Source organism: Schistocerca serialis, chromosome 8, assembly GCF_023864345.2.
Source record: "Schistocerca serialis cubense isolate TAMUIC-IGC-003099 chromosome 8, iqSchSeri2.2, whole genome shotgun sequence".
NCBI lineage: Eukaryota > Metazoa > Arthropoda > Insecta > Orthoptera > Acrididae > Schistocerca > Schistocerca serialis.
This window is the reverse complement of record NC_064645.1, coordinates 594,630,443-594,650,485: the sequence shown is the minus strand read 5'-3', so window position 1 is coordinate 594,650,485 and position 20,043 is coordinate 594,630,443. Positions and strand designations below refer to the sequence as shown.

General features: G+C 42.5%; 1 protein-coding gene across 1 annotated transcript in view; it reads right to left on the bottom strand.

Annotated features, from left to right (window-relative positions):
* The window catches only part of LOC126417145 (carbonic anhydrase 1-like), a 148,595-nt gene that overhangs the window by 89,986 nt on the left and 38,566 nt on the right, over positions 1-20,043 (bottom strand). The window lies entirely within an intron of this gene.

Sequence of the window (20,043 nt, the reverse complement as noted above, 5' to 3'; positions counted from 1 at the left end):
AGCCATGGACAAAAGTTGTCAACAAGGCACTGTGCAAGCTGGTGGTGACGGCATAGTAGTGCGGACTGTGCTTGCATGGAGTGGACTGGGTCATCTGGTCCAACTGACCCATTCATTGGCTGTAAATGGCTATGTTTGGCTACTTGGAGACTATCTGCAGCCATTTAAGGGTTTCATGTTCCCATAGAAGGATGGAATGTTTGTGGATGACCATCCGCCAACTCACCGCGTCACAATTGTTCGCGATTTGTTTGAAGGACATTGTAGACAATTCGATCAAATGATTTGGCCACTAAGTTTGCCAGATATAAGTGCTAATAAACATTTACAGCACATAATCGAGAGATCAATGTGTGTAGAAAATGCAGCACAGGCAACACTTTCGCAGTTATGGATGCCTATTGAGGCTAGATGGCTCAGTATTTCTGAAGGGTACTTGCAGCAACTTGCAAAGTCCATGCCACGTTGAGTTGCTGCACTATGCCGGGCCAAAGGAGGTGACATACGATATTAGGAGGTATCCTTTGGTGCATTTGAAATGTTGATATAACTAAAGTTGAAAAGTAACTAATTTCAAATATTGTAACGACAGTGGAAGGTAAGTTATTTCCAGGCGAGATATTATACATGCTAAGTCAGCTACTTTTGTAACCTCTCACACTACCTATAATACCAAAGAAGGTCAGAAATTTACTCACGTATGATCACCACGCAGCAAGCGGCGAGAACAGCATCATTAAAGGACCAAATGCTGAAAAACGGCGCTGGCGTGGCATTAGGTTTACAACACTCTGTAATGAAGGATAAACAAGCCACATTACAGTTTATGTTCATAGTATAGGGTCTATATAGTAATTATTTTGTATCGTTATTTAGTGGCTCTAATTACGTGAATTGTCCGGAAATTTTGAAAATAGGTACATATTTAGTACCCATTTAACCATTTAACCAATGAGCCAACGGCACTGCTGTAGTGGTAACATAGGTTCACGTCATACACTATGTGATCCGGACCCATAGCTGAAAATGACTTCGTGACGCCCTCCATCGGTAATGCCGGAATTCAGTATGGTGTTGGCCCACCCTTAGCCTTGATGACAGCTTCCGCTCTCGCAGGCATACGTTCAATCAGGTGTTGGAAGGATTTTTGGGGAATGACAGCACATTCATCACGGATTACTGCCCTGAGGAGAAATATCGATGTTGATCGGTGAGGCCTGCCACGAAGTTGGCGTTGCAAAATATACCAAAGTCCTTCTATTGGATTAAGGTCAGGTCTACGTTCACGCCAGTTCATTACATGGATGTTATTGTCGTGTAACCACTCCGCCACAGGCCACGCTTTATCACAAGTGATCGATCCTGTTGAAAGACGCAATCGCCATCCGCGAATCGCTCTTCAACAATGGGAAACAAAAAGGTGCTTCAGACATCAATATTGGCCTGTCCTGTGACAGTGCCACGCAAAACAACAAGCGGTGCAAGCCTACTCCATGAGAAACACGAGCACGCCATAACACGACCGTCCCGGAACTTTACTGTTGGCACTACAAAAGCTGGCAAATGACGTTCACCGGGCATTCGCGATACCCACAGGATGCCATCGGATCGCCACATTGTGTACCGCGATTCGTCACTCCACACAACGTTCTTCCGCTATTCAGTCGTCCAATGTTTACGCTCCTTACACAAAGCGAGATGTTTGGCATTTACCGGCGTTATGTGTGGTTTATGAGCAGCCGCTCGACTATGAAATCCTAGCTTCCTCACCTCCCGCCTAACTGTCATAGTACTTGCAGTGGATCCTGATACAGTTTGGAATTCGTGTGTGATGGTCTGGATTGATGTCTACCTATTACACATTATGACCCTCTTCAATTGTCGGCGGTCTCTGTCAGTCAACAGACGAGGGCGGCCTGAATGCTTTGGTGCTGTACGTGTCCCATCACGTTTCCACTTTACTATCACATCGGAAACAGTGGACCTAGGGATGTTTAGGAGTGTGGAAATATCGTGTACAAACGTATGACACAAGTGACAAGCAATTACCTGACAACGTTCGAAGTCCATGAGTTCCGCGGAACGCCCCATTCTGCTCTCTCACGATGTCTAATGACTACTGACAAGGGAACCTCCCCATCGCACCCCCCTCAGATTTAGTTATAAGTTGGCACAGTGGATAGGCCTTGATAAACTGAACACAGATCAATTGAGAAAACAGGAAGAAGTTGTGTGGAACTGTGAAAAAATAAGCAAAATATACAAACTGAGTAGTCCATGGGCCACATAAGCAACATCATGGACGAAGTGTGCTTAAAAGCGCCGTGGTCCCGTGGTAGCGCGAGCAGCTGCTGAACGAGAGATCCTTGGTTCAAGTCTTCCCTCGATTGAAAGTTTTACTTTCTTTACTTTTGCATAGTTATTATCTGTCCGTTCGTTTATTGATATCTCTGTTCACTGTAATAAGTTTAGTGTCTGTGTTTTGCGACCGCACTGCAAAACCGTGCGATTAGTAGACGAAAAGAGGTGCCTCTCCAATGGGAACAGAAAACATTTGATCGTAAGGTCATAGGTCAACCGATTCCTCCACAGGAAAACACATCTGATATATTCTATACGACACTGGTGACGGCATGTGCGTCACATGACAGGAATATGTTGTCGACCCACCTAACTTGTACACTTGGCGAATGGGTAAAAAGATTCTTCTACCTTGCCCGATTTAGGTTTTCTTGTGGATGTGATAATCACTCCCAAAAAAGTGATGAAAACATAAAAGTTTGTCACATAAACTGAAAAGAAAAAATTAAAATTTACACTTGATGGGAGATTTGAACCTAGGACCTTTCGTTCCGCAGCTGCTCACGTTACCACGAGACCACGGCGCTCCGGCGGCCTTGTTGTCCTTATTGTTGCTTATCTTCCCTTGAACTACTCAGTTTGTATATTTTGCTTATTATTTCACAGTTCTACACAAGTTCTTCCTGTTTTCTCAATTGATCTGTGTTTAGGTTTTCAAGGCCTATCCACTGTGCCAACTTATAACTAAATCTGAGGGGGGTGCGCTGGGGAGGTTCCCTTGCGAGGTCGCTGATATGGAGTACCTGGCAGTAGGTGGCAGCACAATGCCCCTAAGATGAAAAACGTATATTTTGGGGCGTGCTCCGGATAATTTTGATCACGTAGTATGTTATAGAAGTTAAGCGCCATCGTTCTTGTCTAGTACTTGGATGTGTGACCGTCCAGAGCTCTTCGCAAGCGGGGCGCACTTGTCTCTTGTGAGACCAATTAGGGAGCGTCTTGATTGTCAAGTAGCGGCTCCGGTCACGAAAACTGAGAACGACATTAAGCGCATTCTGCTGACGACATGCCCTTCCCTGTCTGCATCCAGTGACGCCTGTCGATGAGCATAAAACGGCTGTTGATTTGTACCGTTTGACGCTACGAGGCCTGTTCGGACAGAGTTATTTAATCAAGGAAGGTAATGCAGCTACGAATACATTATGCACTGATGAGCCATTGTATTACAGATTGCTACTGGGTGGGAGAAATATTGTTCATGTATCCACGAGTAGAATAGGTCGGTGCCTCAAGTGACTAGGACGTTGTTAGAAGGGGCATTTAATAAATAATGCAACAAATTTTTCTCGGCCAGTTTCGATTGAAAAAATGCAGAATATATTGTAGGAAATCATGGAATATTCCCACTTCAGTCGCTAAGGTTTCAAGACGTATCCCTTATTTTAGTCCAAGTTGTGCCATGAACTTCTTTTTTTCACAGTTTGATTTACGAAGTTTCCACTCGACCCATCCATTCAATTTTCAAAATTCTCATGTGGCACTATATTTTGCACTCATTTTCACTGAACAGACGGAACATTATCGACAACTAACTGACAGCCGGTATGTCCACGTTTGTCACGGATACAGCGGCGACGCGTCGTGGCATGGAAGCTACAAGTCCTAGGTAGTTCGCTGGAGGGAGTTGGCACATCGGCACACACAAATCACATAATTTCCGTAAATTCTGGGAAGGGGTCGATGAGCTCTGACGCCACGCTCAGTCACATCCCAGTTGTGTTCTACCTTGTTCATATCTCCGAGTTGGGGGCCAGCACATCAATTGGAACCTACTATTGTGTTCCTCGACCTACTCCATAATACTTGTGGCCTCGAGACATGACGCATTATCTTGCTGAAAAGTGTCACTGCCTTTGGGAAACATGGTCCTCATGCAGTCTCCAACTAGTGTACGATACTCCTTGGCCGTCATGGTGCCTTGCACGAGCTCCACTGAATTCGTGGATGTCCACGTAAATGTTCCCCACAGTATTATCGACCCGCCGCCAGCTTGTCTTCATCAAGTGTCAAGGAGCTGTTCCCCTGGAAGACGATGGATTCGCGTCCCTGCCATCGGCGTAATGATGAAGGCATCAGGATTCATCAGACGACGCAACACTCTGCCACTGTAGCAACGACCCGTGCCGATGGTCACGTGCCCATTTTAGTCGTAGTTGCCCATGTCCTTTTGTTAACATTGGCGCGTGCATGCGTCGTCGGCTGCAGAGGCACATCGTTAGGAGTGTTCGTTTCACTGTGTGTTCAGACACACTTGTTCTCTGCCCAGCATTAAAGTCCGCTACAGCTTGCCCATGTCTTGTATTACCAGTCTGCCCAGTCCACCCAACCCAATGAAGTATGGACGTGATTTCACCATACTACATTGCAGTTCCTGTGTTAAACTGGATTACAATGCAAAGTACCTTGCACGTCCAAAGGAACAGGCACTTCAGTGACTGCAGCCGATATGAAATACATTAAATGTATTCTCATTTGCAAATATGGACTACCATTGGCTGTAGAATGGAATGACGACATTGAAGACTTGTGCCCGACCGGGACTTGAATACGGATTTCCTGCTTATCGCCAGCAATAGCTTTACCATTTAGTTATCTGTGCACGACTAACGGCCAGACCCAAACTTCTAGACGTCGTCAACTATCTACGAGGCCTGTTCAGAAAGTAAGCTCCGATTGATTGCCAAATTGAAACCACAGTGAACATCAGAAATGTTTTACTTGTAACAATTAGCTACACCTTTCAGCTACTTCTCTACGTAGTCGCCTTTCTGACTTAGACTTTAGTCATAGCGTTGTACCAACTTTTCAATAGCCTCATCATAGAAAGCAGCCGCCAGTGCTTTCCACCAATTCTCCACGCTGACCTACACCTCGTTGTCTGTGTCAAAATGTTGTCTTCAAAGATAGCGGTTCATGTGACCAGAGATGAAACTCAGGGGGAGACAATTGCGGACTGTATTGTGGGTAATCTAACATTTCCATTTGAAAACTATGCAGGAGCATCTTCATTGCCCCTGCAGAATGCGGCTGAGAATCGTCGTGAAGACGAAACAGCACGACAGTTATGTAATGTTAGCTGCATAGCTTCAGGCGTAATTTCTCACCAGGCCCTCGTACTTGGCGGCAGACACTATTTTCTAGACATCTTTACGCACTCGCTGCGAGCTCAGAAATGAGAAGAGCGACGTGATGCTAACTGGGATTATACTAGAGACACTACCCAACACATCTGTGCAAAGCTTTATCGGATTTTCATAGTCGTTTCCATTTCGCGACCGATCGGAGCTTACTTTCTGAACGCCCCTCGTATATACAACCTGTACACGTACATCCGTTATAGGTGAGACACTTCACTAAAAAATCAATTGACCAGTATGAGTGGATAAATATGATGTAGAAGTGCCTGTGTCATTCTGAATTACGACGCAAAGCTCTTTTGGACGTGCACCAACTGCGAATACATTTGATGTTTTTCATAACGGCTGTAGTTGACCCAGTGCCTGGCCCTTTGGACGAGCATGCATGCCCAAAGGAACTTTGCGCCATAATTCAGAATAACACAGGCACTGTAATATCACATTTACCCACCGACACCGAGCAAGCGACTTCCTAGTAAAAAATCTCACCAGTCGAGAATATATACGTAATGGATGTGCGTGTGCAGGTTGTAGACAGAAGGTTGACGATAGACGGAAATTTTCGTCTGGCCGTGAGTCGCGCACAGACAGCCGAATGGTAAGTCTACTGCCCGCTATGAGCGGAAATATGGATTCGATTCCCGGTTTGGCACCGATTTTCACTGTCGTCATTCTATTCTACAGCTAATGGTTGTCCATTTTCGCGATTCAGAATACCTATAATGTAATATAATGTTGAAGACGCTCACCACAGCAGTCCTCAAACACCCGACAAGTCGTGCAATCTCCTAAATGCTCATGCCGAACCTCCGGGTCATCACAATGTGCCCTCGGTCACATTCAGATATATCGCGCACCTTCCCCCCTTAACACACGGACAGCTCACCGATATTACATGCATCGTGAGTGGGCTTGACGAGCAGTCTGTTCCCAGTCTGTGTTTTATATCCTCTGTACTTTAGCAACCGTCAAATATTTTGCTGCTCATTTCCTAATCCCTTAGAATCATCTAATTTAAATAGTCCACACTGCATTACATCTGTTTCACTTCTGTTGACATTCATCTTATAACCTGTTGCAAGACACTATCCATTCATTTCGAGAGCACTTGCAACTTTTTTATTTTGTCTGTGATATAATTCACCACTGTTCACATCTCTCTCTGCTGGTTCCGGCAAGACAACATTTACAGAGACAGACACAGAAAATAAAGAGCTTGTGGTACTGTATCTCAGTGGTATTGATACGGGACCTGCTTAGTCTCCGCCTACTGTACCGAGCAGTATATCTGCAAGAGACCGGTTTCTTAAGCAAGACAATGCGCCAACCGATCGATACAGCAGAGGTACAACGGCAACGTGTTCTGACCCCGCTCCAGAGCATGTGTCTATTAAAATGCGCTCATAACATTATAAGGTAGTGATATTCTCTCTAACTATTCCTCTCTGTCATTAACCTTCTTATTTTGAACCTTGATTAAAACATCTATAGCTGTCTGATTTTACCTGTCTATAAATCGTTCTTCATTTTATATTTTTATTTTCTTTACTTTTAGCCAATAAATGGGTTGACTCAACAACTGTACCAACAAACTTTCAGTGGTGCTCGTGTGGACTAAACAAATGAAAAAACAGTAAACATGGACTCTAACGCCGGCCGAAGTGGCCGTGCGGTTAAAGGCGCTGCAGTCTGGAACCGCAAGACCGCTACAGTCGCAGGTTCGAATCCTGCCTCGGGCATGGATGTTTGTGATGTCCTTAGGTTAGTTAGGTTTAACTAGTTCTAAGTTCTAGGGGACTAATGACCTCAGCAGTTGAGTCCCATAGTGCTCAGAGCTATTTGAACCATTTTTTTGGACTCTAACGTGCATTTTTAAGACATATTAACACTTGCTGATCTTTGCTATTGTTAAACACACCTCGTCTTCTGAACAAGTGCTCTTAGCGCTTTTTGTTGTGGTATTCAGTCCTGAGACTGGTTTCATGCATCTCTCCATGCTACCCTATCCTGTGCAAGCTTCTTCATCTCTCAGTACCTACTGCAACCTACATCCTTCTGAATCTGTTTAGTGTATTCATCTCATGGTCTCCCTCTACGATTTTTACCCTCCACGCTGCCCTCCGATACTAAATTGGTGATCCATTGATGCCTCAGAATATGCCACACCAACCGATCCCTTCTCCTAATCAAGATGTGCCACAAATTTCTCTTCTCTCCAATTATATTCAATACCTCCTCATTAGTTATGTGATCTACCCATCTAATCTTCGGCATTATTCTGTCGCACCACATTTCGAAAGCTTCTATTCTTTTCTTGTCTAAACTGTCTTCTACTGTATTTCATTCCCCCATTCTTGTCAATCGTTCCCTAATGCTCTCCCTGAAGCACTTCTACAACCTCTGGTTCTTTCAGTTTATCCAGATCCCATCTCCTCAAATTCCCACCTTTTTGCAGTTTCTTCAGTTTTAATCTACAGTTCATAACCAATATATTGTGGTCAGAGTCCACATCTGCCCCTGGAAATGTCTTACAGTTTAAAACCCGTTTCCTGAATCTCTGCCTTACCATTATATAACCTATCTGAGACCTTCCAGTATCTCCAGGCTTCTTCCATGTATACAACGTTCTTTTATGATCCTTGAACCAAGTGTTAGCTATGATTAAGTTATGCTCTGTGCAAAATTCTACCAGGCGGCTTAAGGTATTCATTTTGGAGTTCATATTCGCTGGAAATTTTTTTCTTGTTTTTGCCCATATGGCCTCATTCCAACATACAGAATATAAAGAGCTTCCAATAGATGAAATGTGTTTCACAGAATCGAAGATGAACAAGCACTCATAGCCCATGTTTAGCAGACGTTTGTGCTTATATACTTCCACACTACCACCTCTGATAGTTTGTCGGTAGGATTCTGATTCAGTCCGTTGTCGTTGACCGAGCGAGGTGGCGCTGTGGTTAGCACACTGGACTCGCATTCGGGAGGCCGATTGTTCAATCTCACCTCCGACCGTCCTGATTTTGGGTGTCCGTGATTTTCCTAAATCGCTCATGCAAACGCCGGGATGGCTCCTTTGACAGGGCACAGCCGACTTCCTTCCCCATCCTTCTCTAATCCGATGAGACCGATGATCTTGTTGTTTCGTCTCTTCCCCCAAATAAAACCCAACTCCTGTTGTCGTCGTTTTTGCGGTGTTCAGTACGAAGCCTGGTTTGATGTAGCGTTCCATGCTGCTCTGTCCTGTACAAGCCTCTTCATCTCCGAATTACTAATGCAGCCTACACCCCTCTGAATCTTCTTACGGTATTCATCTTTTTGTCTCCGTTTGCGATTTTTGCCCCCACCCCACACCCAAGCTCTACTGGTGATCTCTTGATGTCTCAGAATGTGTCCTATTAGCCGACGGCATCTTTTAGTCAAGTTGTGCTGCAAATATCTTGTCTCGACAGTTCTATTCAGTACCTCCTCATTAGTTACACGATATACATATTTAAACTTTAGCATTATTCTATAGCACCACACTTCAAGAGCTTCTATTCTTTTCTTGTCTAGACTGTTAATTGTCCACGTTTCACTTCCATACGACGTCTCTTCAAAAATTCGGGAACATTCGTAATTTCGCGGCGATAGTGTGTTAGACCGAAATGCGGTTGTCATCACTGCACGGGCCTGTGTTTAATGTCTAGCTGCTGGAAGTTTAATTGTTGTAGTTCCGTTAATTATTGTTCAGTTTTGTATTAAATAGAACGTTGTGACGCACAGTTTACGATATGTCAGAGATAGTGGAGCAATGCCTCTGCGTCAAAATTTCCGTGAAACTGAATAAAACATTTACAGAGACAGACAAAATGATACAGAAAGCCAACGGTGATGAGTGCTTCAACTGTACTCGGTGTTACGAATGGTTCAAATGGTTTAGACTTGACCGGACGTTAAGTTAGAGGTTACCTTCTTTCCGGGAAACATTCGACGTCTACTGACGATTTTCATGTCAGGAACGTCGACGATATTGTGCGTGCCAGTCGAAAACTGACTGTCCCAGAGATTGCAGAAGAATGTGACATTTCAGTTGGATCATGTCATGAAATCCTGCCACAGGATCTTGGAATGCTTTGTATTGCCTCCAAGTTCGTCCCACGGCTCATGAGTCAAGACCAGGAAGATCTTCGCCTCGCAATCTGTGAAGAGCTTTTGGATCTGGCAAACGAGAACGATATGTTACTGAAGAGAATCGTAGATGTGGGTCTACGATTACGGTATTCAGACTCAAGTTGAGTCTTCACAGTCTGTCAGGAAAGGTTCTCCAAGACCAAAAGAAGCTCGTCAGTTCAGGCCAAATGTCATAGCTAAGCTGAAGGATTTCATTGACTTTGGAGGACTAGTTCAACATGAATTCGTGCTACAGGGACTAACTGTTAATCGTTCATACTCTCGAGACGTGTAGCGACAACTGCAAGAAAATTTGAGAAGTCAACGGCCTGAAATGTGCCGACACAATTCATGCCTCTTGCATCACTGTAGCGCACCCGTACATCAATCCATGTTGGTGCGTTACTAATGCACAAAAAACCAATTCAATTTGTTGTCTCATTCTCCGTAATCTCCAGACCTGGCCCCTGCGGACTTTTTTTATTCCAAAGTTGAAAACACCTTTGAAAGTACGAAGATTTACGATACACTAGGTAAAAGAAAATTCGCAGACGGCGCTTTGCGAGATGCAGCTAGAGGCTTACCAAGACTGGTTCCGGAAGTGGAAACAGTGTTGGGAGCGGTGTATCAATTGTGGAGGAGAGTATTTCCAAAGAGACTATGCACAATACGTCAAAGGTAAGCGGAAAAACATATTGTGTACAAAGTTCCGGAATTTTTTGAATGTATGTCGTACATTACGATACTCCAGACAAATACGTTCAGGAAAGGCGTCCTAACACTTAAATCTATATATGAAGTTAACAAAATCCTGTTCTTCAGAAATGCTTTTCTTGCCATTTGCGTGTTTATCTTTTACATCTTCTACATTGACCATCATCAGTTATTTTACCGCTCAAATAGCAGAACTCATCTGCTACTTAAAAGTGTCTCATTTTCTAGTGTAATTGTCGCGTGGGCAGCTGCGCGGTCTGAGGCGTCTGGTCACGGTCCGGACGGCTATCTCCGTCGGAGGTTCGAGCCCTCCCTCAGCAATGGGTGTGTGTGTTGTCGTTAAAGTAAGTTAGTTTCAGTTAGAATAAGTAGTGTGTAAGCTTAGGGACCGATGACCTCAGCAGTTTCGTCCCACAACACCTTACCACAAATTTCCAAATTTTTTTTCCTGATGAAATTCCCTCAGCATCATCTGACGTAATTCGACTACATTGCATTATCCTTGTCCTGCTTCCAGGGCTTTTGCTACTCCTGACGCAGTTACAATGTCCTTTGCAATTCTCAAATGTTTTATTTCTTCCCCTTGAACTTTGATTCCTCCTCTTAACTTTTCTTCGGCCTCCTTTACTCCTTGTTCAGTACACAAATTGAATAACAACTGGGTAAGCTACAATCATGTCGTACTCCCTTCTTAAACACTGCTTCTCTTTCATACACCTCGACTCCTGTAACTGCCGACTGGTTTCTGTACAAGTTGTAAACAGCCGTTCGGTCCCTGCATTTTACCCCTGTTACGTTCATAATTTGAAAGAGAGTGTTCCCGTCAACATTGTCAAAATATTTCTCTACGTCTACAACTGCTATAAACGTAGGTTTGCCTTTCATTAACCTATCTTTGAAGATATGTCGTATGCTCAGCATTACCTCGAGTGTTCCTACATTTCTCCGAAGTCCAAACCGCATCTTTCCCGAGATCAGCTTCTATCAGTTTTCCCATTTTTATCTAAAGAATTTATGTTAGTATTTTGCATCCATGACTTATTAAACAGGTAATTCCGAAATTTTCACATCTACCAGCAACCGCTTCTTTGAAATGACAATTATTACATTCTTCCTGAAGTGTGATGGTATTTTATCTTGCCTCATATATCTTGCACTTTAGATGGAAGAGTTTTGTCGTGGATGGCTCTCGCAATGCTATCAGTAATTCTAACGGAACATCGTCTACGCTCGGTGCCTTGTTTCGACTTAGGTCTTTAAGAGCTCTATAAAATTCTTCTCGTATTATCATATACACTATCTCATCTTCATGTATCTCCCTTGGATAGGTCCTCAGTGTACGCCTTCCAACTTTCAGATTTCTATTCTTTGCTTGGGACTGGTTTTCCATCTGTTCTCTTGATATTCATACAGCTGCTTCTAATTTCCCAAAGGCCTCTTTAATTTTCCTGTAGGTGGTCTATCTTTACCACAGTGAAAAATGCGAAATCCGTACATTCGTCCTCTGGCCATTTCTGCTTAGCTGCTTTGCACTTCATGTTAAACTCATTTTCCTAAATGTGTCTGTTGCCTTTCGCCTGATTGGTTTGCAGCACTTTTATATTTTCTACTTACATCAGTTTTATTCAGTATCTCTCGTGTTGTCCAAGGATCCTCAATCGTTCTATTTGATTCTGTACTGCCATCACTATTTTATCTCTTAAGGGGAGTTAGACCGGAAAATTTTGGATTTTTATCTCACTATAAAATTTGTTATTGTCCGAATGAAATAATATGTATATCACTTATAAATTCAGATGGGAAGTATTTTACTTTATTTTTTAAATATAATCTGCACTTGTTGAAAATCTTAAAATTTTTACGTGTATTATTTCAAGATCTAATAAAATCGGTAATTTTTTATATAGAAGACTGTGGACTGCTGTGCTACAAAGGTTAAATTACGTGTTTGTATTGGTAGCACTGTCTAAAACAGTATCGTATGGTTTCGTAGTAGAAACACGCGTTTTACGTCGAAGTACTAACGTTTTTCCTAGGAAAAGTGACGAATAGATTGCTAAATCTCTCAAAAAGTAAAGAATGACGCAAAAACGAAGGGTTTTTAAGAAAGCTGGGTTTCATGGTAATAGATTTTCGAATAAATGGTAAGATTGTGTTCAATATGTGGCGTGGGAAGTTACAGACAATGAAATACAGGCAAACTATGTATCTAGAGAAACACCCATTAGTGGTCAGAAGAGTGAAATAAAGTGTTGTGATACACAGTTTTCTCAAAACGAAAGTGGTGTAAATGGTAAGTTAGGTTATATTTTGATAGATTCACACATGCTAACAAGAGTGTTAGGTGAATGCGTGTGTTATAAAATATGTGGAGGGCCAGTTAGTTCACATGAAGACAGTGAGGTATCAAATGGACTAGCCAGGAAATTAATCATTAATTGTGTCATTTTCAAATATACTCACTCATTTTGGAATTCTGGTAAGTGTAAAGATAATTAATTTGAAGTAAATGTTAGATTGTTTTATAGATTGAGAGCTGTTGCCGAAGGACACACTACAGCAGAATCAATGTGTGCTGTGATGAATAAGCCATGTCCACCTTGTAAAATCAACAAGTATGCAGGATGTCTTGGAGCTGCTGTGGAGTCTGTTGCATGTGAGTCAATAAGGGGTGCTACAAACGAAGTTGTTGAAATAAATGGTGGTATAACTGACAGACCAGTTGGTTTTGATGGCACTTGGCAGAAGTGTGGCTACAGTCCTAAGAATTCTGTTGCTACGGTGACCAGTTTGGACACGGGAAAGGTACTATATTTCCAGATTATAACCAAATATTGTTATAAGTGCAAATTAGGGAATGAAGAAGGGCATAACTGTGACAGAAGTGAAGTAACAAGGGGTGGTATGGAAGCCTCTGTAGCTATTAAAACTTTTACTCGATGTGTGAACGAAAGCGGCGTGTGTTGCACTAAGTTCTTAGGTGACAGAGACTCAAAAGCATATAACAGTGTAGTAGCTGCTCAGCCTTATGGTGAGAAGATTACCACAAAACTTGAATGTGTTAGTCATGTCCAGAAGAGGATGGCCACCAGGTTCGGGATGTTTAAACAAAGTTTGAGAGAGACACGAAACTTCCTGATAGTAAAACCAGAAGAGGCTAAGCTGTATATAATAAAACAAACTCACTAGCATAGTGAGATAGAAACACATAAGGATTGTGCAGCACACACAATATAACGCTCAAGTATTTTTTGAATGAACATGTGCAGCCCACAGCTCTGTAATACGAGAAATAATGCATGTTCAAGGTTGAACTCTGCAGTGAGGCTCCACGTGTTTGAGATCTCACTCATTAGGTGTAATTATCTAATGTTCTTAGTACCCTACCTATGACGTCACAAGCTCAACAATCTCGACTTCTCTCCTTACTGACTGTGGATATATACCCTTATCAACAAAGCCTCTGTGACATGACATAGGGCCCAATGGCTTCCTTCCCCAACCTCCAACGCCATCCCTGGTACATATGGCAAATCTGGAATCAAAAATTGTTAGTAAAATTTTTTGTTGGTTTTCAAATAGTTTCTTGTGCTGTATTGTTGGATGAAGGCCACCTTCTTTGCGATGGAAATGCTTGTCAGTTAGGAATATTATTGTAAACATTTATCACCATTTCTCCTGAGTCGTTACTTCAGTCATATTTTTCATGTCCACAAGAACAAATGTTATTTGCCCCAATGGAACAAAGCCTCCACTGCTCCTCAAATCGAAACCATGAGTGTATATTAAATGGCTACATGAGCCAGTCAATAACGACAGACATATTTTTCTATTGTAGTACATATGCATTATCAACTCTTCCCCAGAAATAGTTCATGGCGAGTGCATCTTCCTGAAAAATATCTGAAATTATCAGGTTCCCTTAAACATTATCTCCAATGCCAGACGCTGCTACTTATTACAGACCACACTATCAGCGTAATTAGGCATCTTCACCTCAGAATAAATTAACATAACAGCACAAAACTCTTGTATGTGGTAAGAAAACAACAATTTTATATTTTGCTCACAGATGGCTTGAAATAAAGTGTCACTTTTAACAAATAGATGATGAAATGGTCATAACTTCAAAATTTTCTCTCGAAAAACGTTAGAATAAGAAAGAAAGCCAACTAGAACATTATGTTCGCGTAAGTCTGCGAAACATACAGGTTGAACACACCTATTTTTGGGCTCGTATTGATGTCAACAGCTTTAACTAAAACAGAAAACCTAGCAAAATAAATCAGTAATGTCCTGTCAAAAGGTTGTGATATGGTGTTCAACCTATAGTATTCTCATATTTTCTGCCACTGTATATAATTCTTCTTTACTGTACTGGGACAAAGATGAGTGAGCGCAGTGCCTGAGTGACGGATAAGATGCTTGACTCAGTGTTGACATGTAATGGGAGGTGCATTCGGTAATCAGTCAGTTGCGCGGCGCTGGTGCACTCTTGCTTGAGGCATAGTAGCGAGCAGCTGAGATTTTAGAGGAGATCTTATGTTCGCAAATAAGAGTAAACAGTTCATAGTCAGAATAAGAAAGCAGATTAATTTACAGGGAACAGTGTAGATAATTTCAAACAGTTATTTTTCTTCTGAGTAGAGCAAAATTTATTTTTTGTTAACATCTCAAGTCAGGAATTGGACTTCATGTCACTCAACTTCCATAATGTACTTCAACATTGAGTTTCAGTTAAATAGTTTTCACTGAATACACAGTTAGTTACTTTTCGCATTTAATTAGTGTAGTTCCCATTATTTTAAATTCCTTACCTCCTTAATTCTAAGGTTTTGTTTCACGATACCGTTCACTCGTACAATAGAGGGCCAACCAACAGTCAGTACTGCTCAGCAGTTGCATATGATAACAACAGCACAAGTTATACGAGTAAAAAGGTTTTGAAATAAGAATATTCAGTGTTTTAATTTATAGATACATTTTTGCAGAAGGCTTACAAACCTTATAAGGACCCTCACAGTCTCAAGTATGGAAAGGGGAATAAAAATACCAAGCTGCCACACAACTAGCGTTTTTCTGTTATAGATCATTATGTGTTATCATCTTCTCTGGTAAACTGACAAACTTCTAAAAAAAAGGACACACAATAAAAGTTCAATTTCGTACCACCAACGAAACTACGTCTAAAACTGATCCTAATGAAAGTAGAATAGAAACCTGCATTCGCCAGACAACAACTCCACATACATAAGTTCTAGTGTTTAAAATGGTGCATTAGCATCTCTTCCTGTAAACAGTTGGTAAGTGAAGTGAACCAGTATTTAAATACTTCTAAAACATTAATAGATTACAGTTAAATTTTCGTACTTAATGTTTCCTGAACATTATTTGCAATAGCATGCTACCCCGCCTTCTTCGAAACACTGTCATCAAAACTTGACGCGTTTTATTTCGAATACAGTTACCTAATACCGCAAAACTGTAGTATGTACTAAGTAAACTATCGGTTTCACAGTTCTATTACAAATACATTCTTCAAATGTGCCAACATTATTAATGAAAAAAATAGGTTATTTATTTGGTTGTAAGAACTGTAGCTTCAAAACTTTTCTTCAGAAAACGTCAAGGAGAGTAGTATGCTAGTGTCGGTTTGCGACACCAACCAGATCAACACGTCCATGTGTGCTCAAATATAGCTTATCACATTTGTAGTGAAAATAAGACAACAATATTTTCTCAGACTATTCACAGTGAGGCGTGGCGGCTTATTTCACTATGGATAACTGTTAGCTGGCGTCTCTCCATCGTGTGTGGATTACTCCCTTTTGCGATTATACGCTACTGGCCATTAAAACTGCTACACCAAGAAGAAATGCAGATGATAAACGGGTATTCATGGGACAAAAATATTATACTAGAACTGACATGTGATTACATTTTGGGTGCATCGATCCTGAGAAATCAATACCCAGAACAACCACCTCTGGCCGTAATAACGGCCTGGGCATTGTGTCAAACAGAGCTTGGATGCCGTGTACAGGTACAGCTGCCCTTGCAGCTTCAACACGATACCACAGTTCATCAAGAGTAGTAACTGGCGTATTGTGACGAGCCAGTTCCTCGGTCACCATTGGGCAGACGTTTTCAATTGGTGAGAGATCTGGAGAATGTGCTGGCCGGGACAGCAGTTGGACATTGTCTGTATCCAGAAAGGCCCGTACAGGACCTGCAACATGCGGTCCAGCATTAACTTGCTGGAATGTAGGGCTTCGCAGGGAGCGAATGAAGGGTAGAGCCACGGGTCGTAACACATCTGAAATGTAACGTCCACTGTTCAAAGTGCCGTCAATGCGAACAATATGAGTCCGAGACGTGTAACCAATGACACTCCATACCATCACGCCTGGTGATACGCCAGTATGGCGATGACGAATACACACTTCCAATGTGCGTTCACCGCATTGTCGCCAAACACAGATGCAACCATCATGATGCTGTAAACAGAATCTGGATTCATTCGAAAAAATGGCGTTTTGCCATTCGTGCACCCAGGTTCGCCGTTGAGTACACCATCGCAGGCGCTCCCGTCTGTGATGCAGCGTCAAGGGTAACCGCAGCCATGGTGTCCGAGCTGATAGTCCATGCTGCTGCAAACGTCGTCGAGCTGTTCGTGCAGATGGTTGTTGTCTTGCAAACGTCCCCAACTGTCGACTCAGGGATCGAGGCGTGGCTGCACGATCCGTTACAGCCATGTCGATAAGATTCCTCCTATCTCGACTGTTAGTGATACGAGGCCATTGGGATCCAGCACGGCTTTCCGTATTACCCTCCTGAATCCACCGATTCCACATTCTGCTAAAAGCCATTGGATATCGACCAACGGGAGCAGCAATGTCGCCATACGATAAACCGCAATCGCGGTAGGTTAAAATCCGACCTTTATCAAAGTCGGAAGCGTGTTGGTACGCATTTCTCCTCCTTACACGAGGCATCAGAACAACGTTTCACCAGACAACGCCGGTCAACTGCTGTTTGTGTATGAGAAATCGGTTGGAAACTTTCCTGATGTCAGCACGTTGTATGTGTCGCCACCGGCGCCAACCTTGTGTGAATGCTTTGAAAAGCTATACATTTGCACATCACAGCATCTTCTTCCTGTCGGCTAAATTTGGTGTCTGTAGCACGTCATCTTCGTGGTGTAGCAATTTTAATGGCCAGTAGTGTCTTCAAAAACGGCCTCTAGAGTCGTGCCTAGAGAGAGTGAAAGGGTGGGGGGGGGGGGTCCGAAGAGCGTTGCACAGGCATTTGACGGGTAGTTTTCGCACCGTGTGGAGCAGGGGACAGCAGCAGTGAGTGCTTGGAGCAACGGACACGTGGTGCGAATCAGCACGATGACTTTTCCGTATGGCCGATCACTCTTCTTTGTCAGGATTGGACAGAAGACAGAGGTCTGGTTTGGTTCTGTTTTGCGCAACTAGTTGGTCAGCTCTGTGCACCGATTTTCCACCCAGCAAGCTGTTTAAAAATGATTCAAACGGCTCTGAGCACTATGGGACTTAACATCTGAGGTCATCAGTCCCCTAGAGTTAGAACTACTTAAATCTAACTAACCTAAGGACATCACACATATCCATGCCCGAGGCAGGATTCGAACCTGCGAGCGTAGCAGCAGCGCGGTTCTGGACTGAAGCGCCTAGAACCGCTCGGCCCCAAAGGCCGACCATCTGTTTGAGCAATTGCGCATGTCTATAAGAATATTCAAGACAGGTAGTAGGAGTAATCCACTTAATTGCAGGTCTATATCATTAGCGTCGATATGCAACAGGATTTTGGAACATATATTGTGTTCGAACATTATGAATTACCTCAACACACAGTCAACATGGGTTTAGGAAACATCGGTCTTGTGAAACACAACCAGCTGTTTATTGCATGAAGTGGCGAGGGCTATTGACAAGGGATTTCAGATCGGTTCTGTATTTCTGGATTTCCGGAAAGCTTTTGACACTGCACCACACAAGCGGCTTGTAGCGAAATTGCGTGCTTATGGAATATCGTCTCAGTTATGTGACTGGATTTGTGATTTTCTGTCAGAGAGGTCACAGTTCGTAGTAACTGACGGATAGTCATCGAGAAAGCAGAAGCGATTTCCGGCGTTCTCCAAGGTAGTGTTATGGGCCCTTTGCTTAACTATATAAACGATTTGGGAGACAGTCTGAGGAGCCGTCTTAGGTTGTTTGCAGATGATGCTGTCGTTTATCGACTAATAAAGTCATCAGAACATAAAAACAAATTGCACAACGATGTAGAAAAATATCTGAATGGTGCGAAAATTGGCAGTTGACCCTAAATGACAGAAAGTCTGAGGTCACCCACATGAGTGCTAAAAAGAATTCGTTAAAATTCGGTTGCAGGGTAAATCAGTCAAATCTAAAGGCCGTAAATTGAAGCAAATACCTAGGAATTACAATTACGAAAACTTGCATTGGAAGGTACATATAGAAAATGTTGTGTGGAAGGTTAGAAAATATAACAGATCTACTGTGGAGACTGCCTACACTACGCTTGTACGTCCTCTTTGAGAATACTGCTGCGCGGTGTATGATTCTTAGCAGATACCATTGACGGACTACATAGAAAAAGTTCAAAGTAGGGCAGTACGTTTTGTATTTTCGCGAAATATGGGAGAGAGTGTCACTGAAATGATAAAGGATTTGGGCTAGACATCATTAAAACGAAGGCGTTTATCGTTGCGACGGAATCTTCTCACGAAATTCCAATTACCAACTTTCTCCTCCCCTCTCAATGCGAAAATATTTTGTTGACACCGACCCACACAGGAAGAAACGATTACCACAAGAAAACAAGGGAAATCAGAGCTCGTACAGAAAGAAGTAGATGTTCGTTCTTTCCGCGCAATATACAAGATTGAGAAAATAGAGAATTGTGAAGGTGTTTTGATGAAGCCTCTCCCAGTCACTTGTGTGATTTGCAGAGTATCCATGTAGATGTAGATGTATATTCAATGAGTCGACATGAACGTCTTCTTATTTGGCTCTATGATTTGGGAATAACGCATCGCCCTGTCTGCCCTGTATAATTTTTAAGTAACTTGTCTTAATCTTCTGGCCAATGTTCTCGTTCAAGAAATGTGTTTAAAAAATGGTTGTAATGGCTCTGAGCACTATGGGACTTAAGATCTGAGGTCATCAGCCCCCCATAACTTAGAACGACTTAAACCTAAATAAACTAAGGAGATCACACACATCCATGTGCGAGGCAGATTTCGAACCTGCGATCGTATCAGTCGCGCGGTTCTGGACTGAAGCATTTAGAACCGCTCGGCCACCGCGGCCGGCTATGAAATTTTTCATGGTTAATGTTGTTATGGATATGTAATGTGCCCATTTATCACGCATAGCTATATCAGGGGCCTACTCCTTTTTGCTTCTTAATTAAAATTCTAATGCAAGAAAACCAACTGTTTCTAAGTTTTAATATTTGTTTCCACGATGTGTTAGAAGCTGGTGGCCATTGGTATCACTACTTTTCCATCCCTTTGAAGCATGTTATGTGCTCCAGTTAATGGTAAGACCAAGTGAGTTGGTTTGGTTATGATATTCATTCCTAAAAGAAATTACAGTTCCATTTCTCTAGTTCTCTGTTAGCGAAATTTTTC